The 17,189-nt window shown below is 41.0% G+C and overlaps 1 long non-coding RNA gene across 2 annotated transcripts in view; it reads right to left on the bottom strand.

The window, feature by feature from the left end:
* The window catches only part of LOC137225340 (uncharacterized), a 202,191-nt gene that overhangs the window by 164,316 nt on the left and 20,686 nt on the right, over window positions 1-17,189 (bottom strand). The gene's annotated exons all lie outside the window — the stretch shown is intronic.

Below are 17,189 nucleotides of genomic sequence, written 5' to 3'. Positions count from 1 at the left end.
TTTGGAAAGTTGTGTTTTTATTTTCTTTTGTCTCAAGGTATTTTCTGATTTCCTCTTTGATTTCTTCATTGACCCACTGTTTTTTAAAATATTTATTTATTTATTTTTGGCTGTGTCTGGTCTTAGTTGTGGCATGCAGGCTCCAGAGAGTGCGAGCTCAGTAGCTGAGGTTTCTTCCTGTCTTATGGATGCCTCCTCTAGTTGTGACTCTCTATTTCTCATTCCCCATTAGTTTATTGTCTGTGTTTGTTATAAACCACCACAAGCCCATTTGGGAATATGAGAGAGGACAGGTGAGAAGATGGAAAGATAAATTTAAAAAGACAAGCAGAAATGACCAGCTCCTGCAAGATCTATATAGAACACAATACCAGTACCTTATGTGGAGCCTGGAATACTGTTAATGCCTAATATTATACTTTTTTAATATTTTTAAGTGAAAAGGCATTCTCAGGTAATATTTGCCCCATCAAGATATTCAGGAAGATATGTTTCTAACTGAAAGATATGTCAATGATACTGAGCATGGGTTAGACTGCCAGCTCCCACCAGTGCTTGGGGATGGGCTGAGAACTAACCCTGGAGTGGCAGTGAGGACACACCAAGAATAAGCCAGAGAACTTGGCAGGTAACATCCAAGGGAGACTCCCCTATGGATCTGCAGAGGGCTTAGAGTCAGTTCATCTCTTCTGCTGAAAACAGGTTGATCTGCCAATAAGAGAAAGTTAGGATAAGGCATGACTTACAGAGGAGTAGACACACACATACACACACATAGTGTGTTTGGGTGAGGGGGCATGAATTTAGAGGAGAAACCCCATATTGTCTATTCAGAATGTATTTTGTAATAAGGAGAAATTGTAGGACAAGCATTTGTGTTCCAAAGGGCTCAAAAACAAGCCAATGTATAGTTGATCAGTCACATCATAGAAATATGGCTCCTGAATAACAATTCGGATATGGCTCCTGAATAACAATGCCAACTTTATTATCCAATAATAAGCTGAACCAATGGTACTTTAACGTTAAAACTTGGGGTTTAAAAGCCCCCTTTCTCACTCCTGAGAGACTAGTGGGCAAAGAGTAAGAATACCAGAATCTGTAGAGTTGGGGAAGCTGTGACAGGAGCATTGATTCTGATTATGGTTTTCCAAAGGCACAATTATGGCCTGGTCTGAAGGGCTGCCTATCTGTGGTACCGTGCAGGGGAACCATTCTGAGGAAATTATTGGAGGGAGTAGCACTACTGCTTGTATAATTTTCCCAGGGGAAACTACACTGATGTATTCATTACAACAAAAACAGAGATTTCCACGTCCTGCCACTGCAACTGGGGGTATAAAAAGTCAAATAAAAACAGGGACCCTGCCCTAAGGTTAGTTAAGGGTCCCAACGTTGACTTTTTTCTTATAAGTTGACCTCTAGTCTCTTTCAAAATCCTTGCCCTTTTGAGGCAGGGAGAAGCTGGTGTATGCCCCTGAAAGGAGTGTTATGCTCCTAATGAGTGTACTTGCTTTGGGCTCTTTATTTTTCTCGAGTTTGCTCTGAAACCTGAACTGAAGAGCCCTGGCAGCACATCATGCCCTCTTGATATACAAGTTGTATACCACTGCCGATAATTCTGTGCTATTTGGAATTAATCAGAGACTGGAGGTAAGAGCAGAAAGGAGAATGCTTGCCTTTCTGAACAGGGGTTTTTCAAAGGAACTTCTGGTTCTCTAGGGCATTGTGTCTCCTAACCTCTCATTTCCCTCTAATGTCATCCTTATTTCTCTCCTCCCATTTAGAACCAAATTTCACCAAGGTTGTTCTATCGTCATCCTCTTTGCTTCTGTATCTCCCATCCAGTCCTCTGCTCGCTGCCCTCATCACTCCACAAAACCCACCTCACCAACATCCAGAGCGCCTCCATGTCAAGAAATCTGAAGGCCAATTTCCAGTCCTGTTACTGGAGCTCTCAATAACATTCAACACATTTGACCATGTTCTCCTCTGAAAACCCTCCTGTTCCTTGACCTCTGTTAGACTAGGCTCCCCTGGGTTTGTGTGTGTGTGTATGTTTTTCTCTTCTCTAGCCACTTCTAGCATGTTCTTCTCATTCTCTTCTCATGGAACCTCCAATCTTTACCTGATAATTATACATGGGATTTCCTCATGAAAGTATTCCAGATACTCTTGTAACCTCACTCTCCATTCTCACACAGGACCAGGAGTTGAATGGGGATGGCGCCCACTAGAGATATGTATACTGCGTGGATTTACATCGGGATGATTTCACCCACCCTCATAGCTTCAATTAGTACCTCTTTGCCAATAACTCCAACTTTGTATTTCCAGCTGAGAACTTCCTTTTTAATACAGGTCCACATGCCTACAGCCTATGCAACATCTCCGTCTGTATGTTTTACAGGTACCTCATTACTTAATATATTCAAAACTGAACTTGAGGCCTGATGTTCTTGCAGTGTGCTACCTCACAGACTGAAACCTAGGAGCTTTCTTTGATACCTTTGTCTCCACTGCTTCTCATATCCAATCACCAGCTAAAGGCTGCCAAGTCTACCTTCTAAATACATCTTGAACCACATCCACTTCTCTTCACCCAAAAGCCACCACAAAAGGCTGAGTCTCCAAATGAACCCTCACCTGGACTAGGATGACGTCTTCTAAATGATCTTCCTGAACCACTTCCCGTGTTCCACCATCCATTCTCCACACGACAGCCAGAGTACGTTTTGTAAGTGTGTAACAAGCATGCAGAGATGTAACATCCTTTAGGTCTCTGAAAACCAGCTTAGTTCTAAAACCCCATATGCACTTAGAAGTAGAAAACTGCATCTTGAAAAAGCAAGATTAACTACATCATTGGGTTAAATACTCCAATTCAACCAATCAATCACTTCAAGATTCTCCTCAGGATTCTCCAAGCTGTGTTCCTTCCACTTGAGGATGATCTATGATCCTGTGATGATTACACATTATCCTGGCCTTGGGAGAGTGAGGTATAAGGTAACTTTTCCATAATTATCCTTTATCCTTAGTGACCTCTGTTGAGATTGACCTCATCTTGACTAACACCCACCAATGAGGTCCCCTGTTCTTCCACAGCTTCTGATAGCCAACCTACTGATAATAACAACAACAACTGGCTTTTATTCTAAGTCCTCTACATACATCAACTCATTTAATCCATAACCCTTTGGGTCTGCCTGTCATCTCTTAGCACTTTGTGCCCCCTTCCTCGCCTCAGGAAACTGAGGACCTTTGTTGTTTTCCACATTGCACTGCATGTGCTTGCTGGACTCTCTCAGTGTGCTCTTAAACCTGTTCAATCCAGCATCTCGCTGAACCACTGCTCTTCTGTCACTCCAGTGCCATGTGGGATGAGGCTTCTCTCTGGCCATTGTAGTCTCCCCATGCTGCTCCCAGGAAAGTAAGATAGGGCTTCCTCTGCTCTCAGATTCACAGAATAGGTTGGTCATTCCTATAATTCCCCCAACGCCAACCCCTTCAAGATCTAAAACTTGGGGGCTTCCCTGGTGGCGCAGTGGTTGAGAGTCCGCCTGCCGATGCAGGGGACACGGGTTCGTGCTCCGGTCCGGGAAGATCCCACACGCCGCGGAGCGGCTAGGCCCGTGAGCCGTGGCCGCTGAGCCTGCGCGTCCGGAGCCTGTGCTCCGCAACAGGAGAGGCCACAACAGTGAGGCCCACGTACTGCAAAAAAAAAAAAAGATCTAAAACTTGAAAGAGAGAAGGGTGCCTCAACACTTTCTTATTCATACCAACTGTTGACTCCCTTGCTCCCTAATCTCAATTCTGAAGCTCTACTCACCTGCCAAAAGTGTAAAAAAACAAACAAACAAAAAACGCTTCTCTGTATGTCAGAGGAATCTGGAACCTGGCTTTGAATCTTCTCTCTTATTTATGAATAAATTCTATATACTCTTTCTTCAGGCTCTGACCATTGATGATAAAAATCCCACCTTGAGGAGATTCATAAAAACTTTTCTGGCTCAAGAATTAGGCTTTTCATTGAAAACTTAGGCTTTCAACTATACCTCAGTGAAGCTGAAAAAAGAAAACTTAGGCTTTTAAGATTCTTATCACTGGTATGGGTTTCAAATAATCAATGGACTTCTTTTTCGAGTCTGAATCTGTTCTTCCTCTTAGCTAATGGATGCCACTGCCGGAAATGATAAAGACTGCAGAACACTGAGAAAAAAAAAATGTGAGAAAGGAAAAAAACCCTCAGTTTTAAAAACCTCCTAATTTTATCCTGAGATAAATGCAAATATGATTGATTAAGCATCTATCCCAATACACACATGCCCTCTTGAGATTCTGTTTCTCTTTTTTCAATTGAGAGATAATTGACATACAACATTGTGTAAGTTTAAGATATACCATGTGTTGATTTGATACCTTTATATATTGCATTATGATTACCATCATAGCATTAGCTAAGACCTCCACCACATCACATAATTATTTCATTTTGTGGTGAGAGTATTTAAGATCTAGTCTCTTAGCAATTTTGGAAGTTTATAATACACTATTGACTCTAATCACTGTGCTGTGCATTAGATCTCCAGGACTTATTTATCTACTAGTTCCAAGTTTGTGCCCTTAGACAACATCTTCCCAATTCCCCCAGGTCCCAACGCCTTGTAACCACCATTCTACTCTGTTTTTACAAGTTCCAATTTTTAAGGAAACTTTTAATTATTGTATAACTCACATACAGAAGAGCAGACAAATCATGAATGTACAGCTTGATGAATTTTCACCAAGAAAACATATACGCTTGAGACAGCCACTGATGAGGAAGTAAAACACAACCAGTATCCCACCTATACCCTCAAAAGGAACTACCACCTGGACTTCCACCACTATCCATTAACTTTTCCAGTTTTTGAACTTTATATTAATGGAATCACACACTGTGTTTGTGTTTGGCTTCCTTCCCTCAAAATTATGTACATGGGATTCATTCTACAGTGTTGCACATGGCAGTAGCTTATTCATTGTCATTGCCTTGTAGGTTTCCCTTGCATGACTACATCACAATTTATTTGTCCACTCTACTGTTGATGAACGTTTTGGTTGTGTCCAGTTTATAAGGTTATTGTGAACAAGCTGCTAAGAACATTCATATACATGCCTTTTGGTGCACACAATGTATGCATTTCTGTTGCTATACACCTAGCAACAGTATTACTAATTCATAGGCTTATGTGTTTAGCTATATAATTGCTATTGCCCATTTTTTGAAAGTTGTACAAATTTAATTCTCATTAGTAACATCTGAGAATTCCAACTGCTCCACACCACCTACACTTAGAATTAGTGGTCTTTTTAATTATAGCTATTATCATGAGTGTATGGTGGTATCTTATTGTGTTAAAATTTGCATCTCCCTGAGGACTTAGGCAACTTTTCATGTGACTGCTTTCCATTTGTTTTGTCCACCCAGGTAACTGAAAATTCTAGTAAAATCTCATAGACTAGAAAAGGGGCAGTTAAAAAAAGAGGAAAAAAGGAAGCTAGGCAGACAAAAGAATTTTAAATTGGTCATTGCATATGATCCCCATTTCTCTTGGAATATGGCATAAATATGAACTATTTAGTCCTGCATGACCTAGCTCCTCCCTACTTTGCCATGTGTGTCACGTACTTCTCTCCCCTCTTGTGTTCTAGATGTTGACATCTCAACTCCAATGCATCAAGTTCTCCCCAGATCCGGGGCCTTTGCTCTTGCTTGACTGCTGTACCCTCTGTCGTACTTTTGTCTCGATCTCTAACCACCTCCCCTCACTTAGTTATCTCTTGATTAGGTCTTAGCTAAAATATGACTTCCTCAGGGAAGCCTTTTCCAAACTAGCTGTAGTCACTATCTTTCGAACTCCAAGGATATATTCTTTTCATTTATTGATATATCATTCATAACAATAATGTCAATTCTATTTAACATACAAATCCCCTACACTCTAAGCTCTATGAAGAAAGAGACTATGTCTGTCATGTTCATGGCAGGATTATTAGCCAGAGTACAGTACCCAGTCCATGCGAAGCCCTTAGTGATCCTGTTTTATTTTGTTTGGCTCAATAACCACTCAGTCTAACATTTCTTCCTTGCCTTTAGCAGGTGTTTCTCCCTCAAATGTTGGTGTCAGCAGAGTCTCTACCTTAACTTGGTGTTTCTCTCTGCCTACCCTCTATCCAAAGGCAAACCCATCTATTCACATGGACTTAACTACCTATATGCTATGACTTAAAATATATATTTCTGGACTTCTCTGGTGGCGCAGTGGTTAAGAATCCGCCTGCCAATGCAGGGGACACGGGTTCGAGCCCTGGTCCGGGAAGATCCCACATGCCACGGAGCAACTAAGCCCGTGCGCCACACACAACTACTGAACCTGCGCTCTAGAGCCCGCAAGCCACAACTACTGAGCCCGCATGCCACAACTACTGAAGCCTGCGTGCGTAGAGCTCTTGCTCCGCAGCAAGAGAAGCCACCTCAATGAGAAGCCTGCGCACCGCAACGAAGAGTACCCCCCACTCGCCACAACTAGAGAAAGCCTGTGCGCAGCAACGAAGACCCAACGCAGCCAAAAATAAATTAAATAAATAAATAAAAAATAAAATATATATTTCTTCCACGCTGATCACATGCTTCATATTTTTGGGTTTTTTTGTTTTGTTTTTTGTTTTGCTTTTTGGTTTTTTGGGGGGTTTTTTGGCGGTATGCGGGCCTCTCACTGTTGTGGCCTCTCCCGTTGCGGAGCACAGGCTCCAGACGCGCAGGCTCAGCGGCCATGGCTCACGGGCCCAGCCGCTCCATGGCATGTGGGATCTTCCCGGACCAGGGCACAAACCCATGTCCCCTGCATCGGCAGGAGGACTCTCAACCACCGCGCCACCAGGGAAGCCCACATGCTTCATATTTTTATATCTAATTGCCTACTAAGTATTTCCAACTAGATGTTACACAGACACTTCAAACTCAACATGTTCCAACAGAGCTCATCTTTTTTCCCACTCCCCCACTCCCACCCCAACCTGTTCCTCCTTCTCTTACATTTACAATTTCAATTAATGGTGCCATTGTCTACCAAGTTTCCTAAAGCATAAATCTTGTAGTCATTCTAAACTCCTTTCTGTAGTCATTCTAAACTCCTTTCTGTCTACCTACATCTTTTCATTCACTAACTAATTATTCCTCCCACAGGATTCTATAATCCTTCTTCCCATCCCTACTACTACTGCCTAATCAGGTTTCCATTCTTTCTTACCTTGACTACTGAAATAGCCTCCTAATAACTCTTTATCTCAATGTTGCCCACCTTTGAAGCCTTCCCCACATAGCAGCCAGAATGATGTACCTAAAATTCAATTTGACTGTGGAGTTTCCATGCTTAAACCCCTTTCAAGGCTTTCCATATCCTTGTTATTCAGTTAACAGACTAGGCCCTCTGTAACTTGACTCTACTTTTTCACGTCTACCTTCCATTTTACCTTCGAATAATCACCAACTGCTTTCAATTCCTATTAAACAATGATGTTGCCTTCATCTTTACCCAAGCCTGAAATGTCACTCAGCTCTTACTTATCCTTCAAGATTAGATTCTGGGAACATCTCTTCCAAGAAGCCCATACCTCTGGCTTGGACTGAGTTCACTCTGCTCTCCCACATACCTCCAGCAAACCTCTCATTATTACCACATAACTTGAGAGTAGCTATTTATAGTCTGTCTCCTCCACTAAACAATCAAATCCTTGAGAACTGGCCCAATATAATATTTGTTTTTGTGCCCCAGGATGTAGTGGACAGCCCAGCACATGTTAGGTATCTAAAAATAGCTATAGCACTGGAATTTTTATGTTGACTTTGAATCTCTGCAACAGAATCCTTTATCTATTTTATCCTTTCTTTCTTGTATTCTGTTGAATTCCAATTTCATTCCTGGTGACAATGTGCCCAGCTCAATGCTGACATTTCCCAACCTCCCTTGCCATGACAGAAGACCAATGCAGTGTAAAAACTCATTGCTGGCTTTCTGGAAACTGCTTTAAAAGACGCTGACTCAACTGGGAAAAAGATGCTTTTGTCATTTATTCCTCCCCTCCTTTTGCCTGAAACATATTCACAATGTCTAGAGTTCCAGGAGACATCATGAGACCTTGAAGAGGCAAATCCATGCTGTAAAGATGGGACTCTGTACCCTAACGACCATGGAGCTTTCATACAAGCCTAGGACAGCATTCTTTTAGACTTCTGCTACATAAGAGACAATGACCCATACTTTGTTTAGCCTGTGTCTTTGTTACCAGCAGCTGAATGCAATAGTTCTGAATAAAGTTTCTTCTTAAATGATGCAACTGAAAACTAAAATTGATCATAAAAAAATACTTAATTGGGATTATCTAGGATGAACACACTTCTATTTCTAAATGTACTACCCTATTCAACTTCATCCAGAAACTGGCAGGCTGGGCGACTTTTTATAGATAGTGAGCTACTTTGTTTTCCCAACTGTTATTTAACTCTGTGACTTGTCACTTCAGTAAAGTTGGAGTTTCTGAGGTAATTACATGAGTAACTTTTATAGTACTCTTATTCACAGCTAGTAACTATTATGGGGGCTTCATATTGCCTAATTAAGAAAAAAGGACAGAGTAGTTAGAGTTCTTTCAAGGATTTATAACCAAGAAAGCGTTAATAAACCATTATGTATTTACATGTATCTATGTGTATGCACAGATATAAATATTTATGCGGATAGCAAATATAAATGATTTTTCTTTCACTTAGTTGCTCCATTTATCAAGTATAAAATAAAACAGTGAAAACAACATACATAAATACACACACAGGTTTCAAACATACATTGGATTCTGGGTCTCCAACTTAACAGGTATCATACCTTGTGTTTCTAAGGACTTCATCTATTGATCTTGTTCACCCCCAGGGCAACCACAGGCCATTTTCACACCATATTGACTCAGTTTAAACTCTATTCAGTTGCTACCTAGACACTGGCAGCGTGTGGCCTCTCCTCCAGGCATTTAAGGCTGACTTTTCGACAATCATCAGTGCCCACTTTCTGAGTGGCTCTGAACTGCTTAGAGTCTGTACCACCAGCTGTTTCTATGTCACTCTTTAGAGTTCCTCCCTCCCAGGGGATAGTCATTCACTGTGTGCAATGATTTCTGCACATACTCATTCCCTTCTGAGCCATTTAAAGTCCATGTAAGACAAAGCCTTGACCCAGCCTTGTTTTGCTTTGTTTTTAAGTATAAATAATAGGATTTGAGATCAGATACTTTCAGACTGTAAATGGCATATCTTGACTCTGCTGTTTTACACTTAATAGGTACATGCTTTTAATAACAAGCAGGTTGTCCAAGGTTCATTCATTGACTTACTAGTATTAAGTGTCTGCTATGTGCTTAGCACTGTGCTAGGTCACACATACTACACTGAGCAAAAACAGGTATGGTATCTAATTCCATGTTGTGGGGAATACAGGTATTATGCAAATTATCACAGAAATGAGTTTACAGTTGAAAACTGAGATTAGTGCTAAAAGGAAAGGAATATGGTTCTATGAGTCTGCTAATCACAGATTAGCACCCTAGCAAGTAAGCTAGAAAAATTGAATTTTAAAAACTCCGTGTGAATATGTCATAAAGCTACTAAGGATATGAGGACTCATGGGGCTCAAATCCAAGAGAGGAGGGAAGTGCAGGGAGGTGAACCTGACAGTAAGAGTGACTTTTCCTCTTAACGGCATTTGCTAATTCTCAGTGGAGAATCAGAAGATGAGCAGAGCTTCCTAGAGTCTTGTGGGGCTGGGAAACAAAAGTTGAAGTTTAGGGCCCACAAAGAAAGGGAAGCCTTGATAAACTCCATGGCTTTCCTTTAAGAAAGGACAGCACTCTTGAACTCCCTTCTCCATGACTCATTCATGGAGCACCTTCAACCAGTACTCCAGACACTCATGGCTCTTCACCTAGTAGATGGCTCGAAATTTCAGTCCTGATGTATCTGAGCCATTGATACTTCTGCTTATAAAGCGTTTGCTTCATTCAGTCTTTTATTAAACTGTACTAGTGGACACAGCAGTACTAGAAGGAAATTCTACTTTCATTCTATCCGTGAAGATTACTTTCATTCTATCTATGCTGCTCTCTGGACACACTGTGTAGTGAAACCTTTGATAGGATTAATCAATCACTTCCTTTTTGCCCATTTACCCAGCGGCATGAGTAAACTTAAATGGCCAAGAAGCAGTCTAAGCTTCAGGTTTAATGGAATGATTGCTATATCCCAAGTGGAAACAGCCCACTGTTAAATACTAAAATATTCAAACTAAATCCAGAGAATGAGGATGGGAGGTAAAACATTTTCAAGTAGATTATTAAGTACAATTAGGAGAAGTTCCACTCTCACTTCCATTCTATTTTCTCCAAACCCATATATTCAATCTATGGAAGAAATAATACTGTATATTAATCATTGGCTAAAAAAGATATTACAAGATGGTCCTCTCTTCACAAGGTGTTGTATCTCAGCTATACTGTATTCAAGACTCCAGTTAGACCACAGATGTTTCTGGGCCCTGATGTACCTTAGACCACTTAACTACCATTGCCCCACTTCTTTCACTGTAAAATAAACTTTCACTGTAAAATAAACTCCAGTTAGACCACAGATGTTTCTGGGCCCTGATGTACCTTAGACCACTCAACTACCATTGCCCCACTTGTTTCACTGTAAAATAAACTTCTTTGGTCAGAGGGCGGTTGGCTAGAATACCATAATAGTTCATAAAATAGTCCATGAATAGTGATACTAAAAGAAAAAACTAACTGGGAGGAAAGGTAAATTAAAATTTAAAGTGTCACATGCCCCTCCATGATGGAAGGCATCTAGCTGCCCTCCCCAGGGTATGGTACTACACTACAAGCTCAAGGTTGATAGCTGTTGCTGGAAAGTACAGCCAAGTCAGATTTTTGAGGAGTCCATGTTTTAATTCCTGTCACCATATCCACTTTTACCAATATTAAGGAGGCTTGAGAAAGAGGCAGGGCAGCACAAATAGAGTGAGTCATCTTGTACACACGCTCATTAAAAGCCTATCCTTTTAGTGGTCATTCACATAGGATACATTTAGTCACACTTTGGAACCTCACTGAAAGAGGTTCAGTCATATATGTCTCCTCACAAACTCTTTATGGTCAGTCTTACAACTCTGTTTCTTTTAGGTCCCTGACAATCTGATTAGATCATTAGCCACTGCTCATCAATCAGTATAGATACTTACCTCAGGCTTTCTACTAACAAAGTGAACAAAAAGATAAATTGTTTGAATTTATGTCCACTGGGAGAATTTTCTATGTCCACTGTCCTGCAGGGCCATTCCTAAGGGAGGTGATGAACCAACTCCTTGTTGGTACAAATGTGTAGAGACCCACTTTTCACCAAACTCAAATGCTTTCCTCTTTAGTCAACGATCTGAAGTAATTCTCCCATGAGAGTGGAGTGCAACAGAGCAGGAGGGGGCAAGGTGAGAGTTAATGAAACTACTCATGCAACTTACTTCTTCCTTTACACCCGGATTGGACCCAGTCCTGGATATATCATTTCCACTTGCTGATGGAGGACTTCAGGCCATGTTTAACATCCATGTTTGTTTCTTATCCTTCACTACTTACTGTATAATCTTCTGTTCTTCATCTTATTGGTAAAGAAATAATCCAAACTGGCTCAACTTTATGCTTCTGATCTCCTACTATTATTACCTTGGCTCACTCCCCTCCAGTTACTCTCTTCCTCCATCAAGCCAGTCCTGTTCATGACCTGTGCCCTTCTTGTTCTTTCTGCCTAAAATATTCTTGCCCTGGAAATGCACAAGCTACTTCAACACCTCCTTCAGGCCATGGCTCAAACAATACATTCTCAGTGACACATTCCCTGCAACACTTTCAAAGTTAAACCCTTCCCCACCCTGGTAATCGTAATTTACCCTGATTTATTTTTCTCCTTACACAGATCACCTTCTAACATACTATATTTTTCAATTTATTTGTTTATCCTCCGTTTTCTTCTACTAGACTACCAATTACATGAGGGAATTTTCATCTGCCTAGTTTATTGCTGTGTCTCCAGTGCCGAGAAAACTGTGTGCACGTACTGGGTATTCAATAAATATCTTAGTGAACGAACAAGTGAATGAATCTTACCCTTCAAAGTCCTAACAAATTTTAAATTTTGTTTGAAGGTATTCGAATGAATCAAAAACAAACAGCATTGTTGAATGAACATGTCTGGTCTTATTCACTTATATTTATTTACATGTAAGAAACTCACCCCCTCCCTTTTTTCCCCCTACAGTCTTCCAATCTACATATATTATAAAAATTTTGAGTGAGAAGAAATCAGTTCAGTTTGTTCTTCTTTCCCAACATCCGCTAGTTTGTAGAATAATAATGCCACTGGTTGTTTCTGATTCAAACACAGTGTGAGGCTTTGTTTCTTACAAGTCAACCGAGCAAGCAAACAAGTAGAATTACTCCCAGCTTGAAGAGGCACATTGAATCCAGAATCTCAGTGAATGTCCCCATCATGCTAAAATCAGCATGATCTAAACTCATCAGTTCCCCTTTGGCCTTACTCCCTCAGAATATACACACACACACACATAAAATTCTGATATAAATTAACAAAGTTTTACAATTTTTTTGTGGGAATTCTTTCATCTCAGAGTTTTGCTTTTAAATTGGTTCCCAGAGTATGATGGGATCTGACAACAGTTAAAGCTTTGGAACAAAGAAAGGCGTAAGGGTGGGACAGAAGAAGAACTGGCTTCCCTCAGCCAGGTAAATCCCTTAGATGGGCCTATTAAAGTATTTGTTAAGGGTCTTTAAGCAAAGAGGAGAGAAAGGAGAGAAAGAAGGGCTGCTTCACTGGGAGCCTCACAAGCCATTTTAAAGACTTAGAATTTTGCTCTGAATGAGATGGAAAGCCATTTGAGGGTTTTGAAAAGTTCATCCATGATGCTCTGTTGAGAATAGACTGAAGGGGAACCAAAGCTGGAGCAGAGAGATCAGTTAGGAGGCTATTACTGTTAGGGGAACCGCCACCCTGGCCAGGCACCATAGTAACAATTTGCATGCGTCATCTTAAACAGGAGGTCCTGGTAAGGAATGGGGAACAAGCTACCACCAACCGGAAGAATTTGGGGAAGGTCAAAAGGAGAGAGGAGACTCCAGTCCAGATGTCCTACCAACTTCCCAGAATCCTTCTCACTGGAATCCATCTTGGCTGCATGATGCTCATGCCACCAGGAAGGACCTTGAGTCAGAGTGATTGGCCAGAGACAACCTGGAAACTAACCCAATTACCATAAAACCCGAGACTGCAAGCCACGTGGCAGAGCAGTTCTCCTGAGTTCCCTTACCCTCCTGCTCTCCGCCCGGGCACCCCTTCCCAATAAAGTCTCTTGCTTTGTCAGCACGTGTGACTCCTTGGACAATTCATTTCCAAGTGTCAGACAAGAGCCCACTCTCGGGCCCTGGAAGGGGTCCCCCTTCCTGTAACATTACAATAATGCAGTACAGAAGTGACAGTGATTTGAACTGGGACTGTAGCAGAGGCACTACTATACAGAAGAAGTGGGGAGAGTATTTTGAAAGTAGAGCCAACAAGATTTGCTGACCGATCAGATGTGGGTCGGGATAGAGAGGAGTCAAGAGTGACTCTTGGGCTTCCCTGGTGGCACAGTGGGTGAGAGTCTGCCTGCCGATGCAGGGGGCGCGGGTTCATGTCCCGGTCCGGGAAGATCCCACATGCCATGGAGCGGCTGGGCCCGTGAGCCATGGCTGCTGAGCCTGCGCGTCCGGAGCCTGTGCTCCGCAATGGGAGAGGCCACAACAGTGAGAGGCCCGCGTACCACAAAAAAAAAAAAAAAAAGAGTGACTCTTGAGTTTTGGTCCTGAGCAATTGGAAGAATGGAATCATCACTAACTGAGAAAAAGACAAGAGGAAATGCAAGCTTGAGGTTAGCAGCATGAGGCAAAAGGGAAAATCAGGAGTTCAGTGATGGATGTATTAATGGACAATGAATGGGTCATATGAATCTGGCATTCAGGGGCAAGCTCTACACTGCAGATGTAAATCTCCAAGTTTTCAGTATATAGAAGATATTTAAAATCACGGACTGGATGAGATCAATGGAATGATCTCCAATAGAAAAGACTTCCAAGCTGCTTTGGAAAGCAGTCTGGCAATTCCTCAAAGGTTAAACCTAGAGTTATCCTATAATCTAGCAAATCCACTGTTAGGTACATACCCAAGAGAAATGAAAACATGTCCATACAAAATATTGAACAACATGAGGCTTAAGGGCACAGACCCTTCTGCAGTTGACAATTAGAGTATAACTTTATAATCAGTCCTTCGTATCCATGGTTCTACATCCTCCGATTCAACCAAACATGGATTATGTATTACTGTAGTACCCATTTATTGAAAAAAATCCACATATAAGTGAACATGTGCAGTTCAAACCTGTGTTGTTCAAGGGTCAGCTGTGTACCTATGATCACAGCAAGAGTATTCATAATAGTCAAAAAGTGGACACAACCCAACTATCAACTGATGAATGGTTAAAGTGTGGTATACGCATACAATGGAATGTAATTTGGAAATCAAAAGGAATGAAATACATAGTACAACGTGTATGAACCTTGAAAACATTATGCTAAGAGAAAGAAGCCAGTCACAAAGGACCACATATTGTATGATTCCATTTTTATGAAATGTCCAGAATAAGCAAATCTATAGAGGCAGTGGTTGCCTAGGGCTGGGAATGGCGGGAAGGAAAGCTAAGTAGGGGGTAGAAACTAAGGGGCAGGGGGTTTCTTTTGACAGTGATGACAATGTTCTAAAATTGATTATGGTAAACATTGCACAACTCTAAATATACTAAAAACCATTTTGTACACTGGTTGTACACTTTGAATTGTACACTTCAAATGGTTGAATTGTATGCTATGTGAAATATATCTCAATAATACTATCCAAAAAATAAAGAAAGAAAGAAGGAAAGGAAAGAAAAAAATAAAGAAGACTTCCAAGGTTCGAGTCCTGAGGCCATCAGACATTTGGGGATTGATGATGCTTATTAGACATCCAAGAGGAAGTTTTGAGTAGGCGGTTGGGTATGTGAATTTGGAGATGAGGAGAAAGGTCTGGGCTTGAAAAGTAAATCTGAAAGCCCTTAGTATATAGGTAGTATTTAAAACCTTTGTATTAAGTGAGATCACCTAGACAGTGAGTGTAGAAAACGTAGAGATCTGAGGCTGAGTCTGGGGCACATCAATGTTAGAGACTGGGAATATACAGAGGGACCAGAGCACAGGGCATGGAGCAAATGATCCTGAAAAGGAGGAGCCAGTAAAGTAAGAACAGAACCAAGAGTACAGTATCCTAAAAGTTAAGTGAAGAAAATATTTAAGGGAAGAGTGATCATCTGTCAAATACTGACAACAGCTCAAGTAAGATGAAAACTAAGAGCAAGCACTGGTTTTAGCTATGCAAAAGTCAACGGCGATTTTATGAGAGCTGCTTTGTAGGAGTCATGAGAATGAATGCCTGATTAGAAAATAGGAGATGAGCAAACCGCAGATAACAAGTAGATAGAACCATTGAGAAGATGTGCTTTTCACAGAAGCAGAAAAATGACCCAGTAAATAAAGTGAAATAGAGTCTAGAAATTTTTTTCCCCCTAAGATAGGAGAAATAGTAGCATTTTATAAGCTCGTGAAAATGAGCAGGCAGCAGAGAGAACATGATTTTACAGAACAGAAAAGCCAACTGCTGATGTGCAGTCTTTAAACATGTGAAAGGGGATGGAAATTGGTGAGCCAGTGGAAGGGATTGGCCTTAGCCAAGAGTGTGGCAAGTTCACCTGTAGTAATGAAAGACAGAATATATGGTCACAGAGCATTCGGGTGGGTGGACATGGTGGTAGGGGCATACTATAACTGTTCTGGTGGCTTTTATCATCCCAGTAAAATAGGAAACAAGATCTCAGCAAAGAGTGAGGATGGAGAAGGAAACACTGAGGAGAGAGAAGAAAAGAAAACAGTCTTTGGGTAATGGCAAGTGGAGAACGAGAGAAGTGCAGTATTGTTGCTAGACAGTTATTAAGTGACCATTTGTGATTAATACTAATGAGTTAAGAGTGAGACCAGTCAGCAGGGTGATGCTTTTCTCCAGATCTGTTCAGTTGTATGATGGTAGGTCCTAATAAATGAGAGTTGGCTTCAACCAGCATTGGGATTAACAAAATAGGAAAATGCTCACAAGTTTGTAAAAAAGAAAAACAGGAGATTTTATAGAGAGTATGATTATAGCACTTCTATAGGAACAAAACAGACTGAAAGGAAATGTTTACATTGGGTATGATTTTACAGGCAATTTGAATTTCTTACATATTCTCTAAATGTTTTTGCAAAAATCAAAGCTCACTCAATCTATCTTAAACAAGCTAGTATTCGGGACCATCCCATATAACCAAAGACAGAAAGCAGGGCCAGGTCTCACAAGAAATTTAAATCTGAAAGCAATAAAACAAGACAACAATTCTTTTTGTCCCTGCTCTCACTGAGCACATCACCTCTTACTCTCTTATGCTTCCTCTGGGAATCTGAATCATTCCTCTGATTTCCTCTGCTTGTGGATCAATGCACAGGATCCCAATGTGGCTGCTTTTGTCTCAGCCCTTAGTTCCAGAGACCACCATCACCTGACTGTTTGTCTTCCTCAGATACACAATAGGCAAGCTGATTGGTTCAGCTTGAATTAGGGCTCCGTGTTTGGTTCAATCAGCTGGGACCAGGAATGGGAAGTCAGCTGTTCAAAATATGATGGGCACCCAACCCCTTTCTTCCAAATGTCAGGAACAGAGGTAACTCCAATGAAACAGGCCAAGCAGGACCCCAAATATATCTCTAAGAAAGCACATATGACTTTAATAAGAAGAACAAATACTTTAAGATAAATACTTCTAAAGAAGAGATCAAAAGGAGATATTAAGTATTAAACACTTAGTTTCCCCTTTTTCTGTCAAATATTCCTTCTCTGTTTCAGGTAGGTTTTTCATCATTGTAACGTCCAA

This window comes from Pseudorca crassidens, chromosome 5 (assembly GCF_039906515.1).
Source record: "Pseudorca crassidens isolate mPseCra1 chromosome 5, mPseCra1.hap1, whole genome shotgun sequence".
NCBI lineage: Eukaryota > Metazoa > Chordata > Mammalia > Artiodactyla > Delphinidae > Pseudorca > Pseudorca crassidens.
This window is presented reverse-complemented; position numbering and strand designations above follow the sequence as displayed.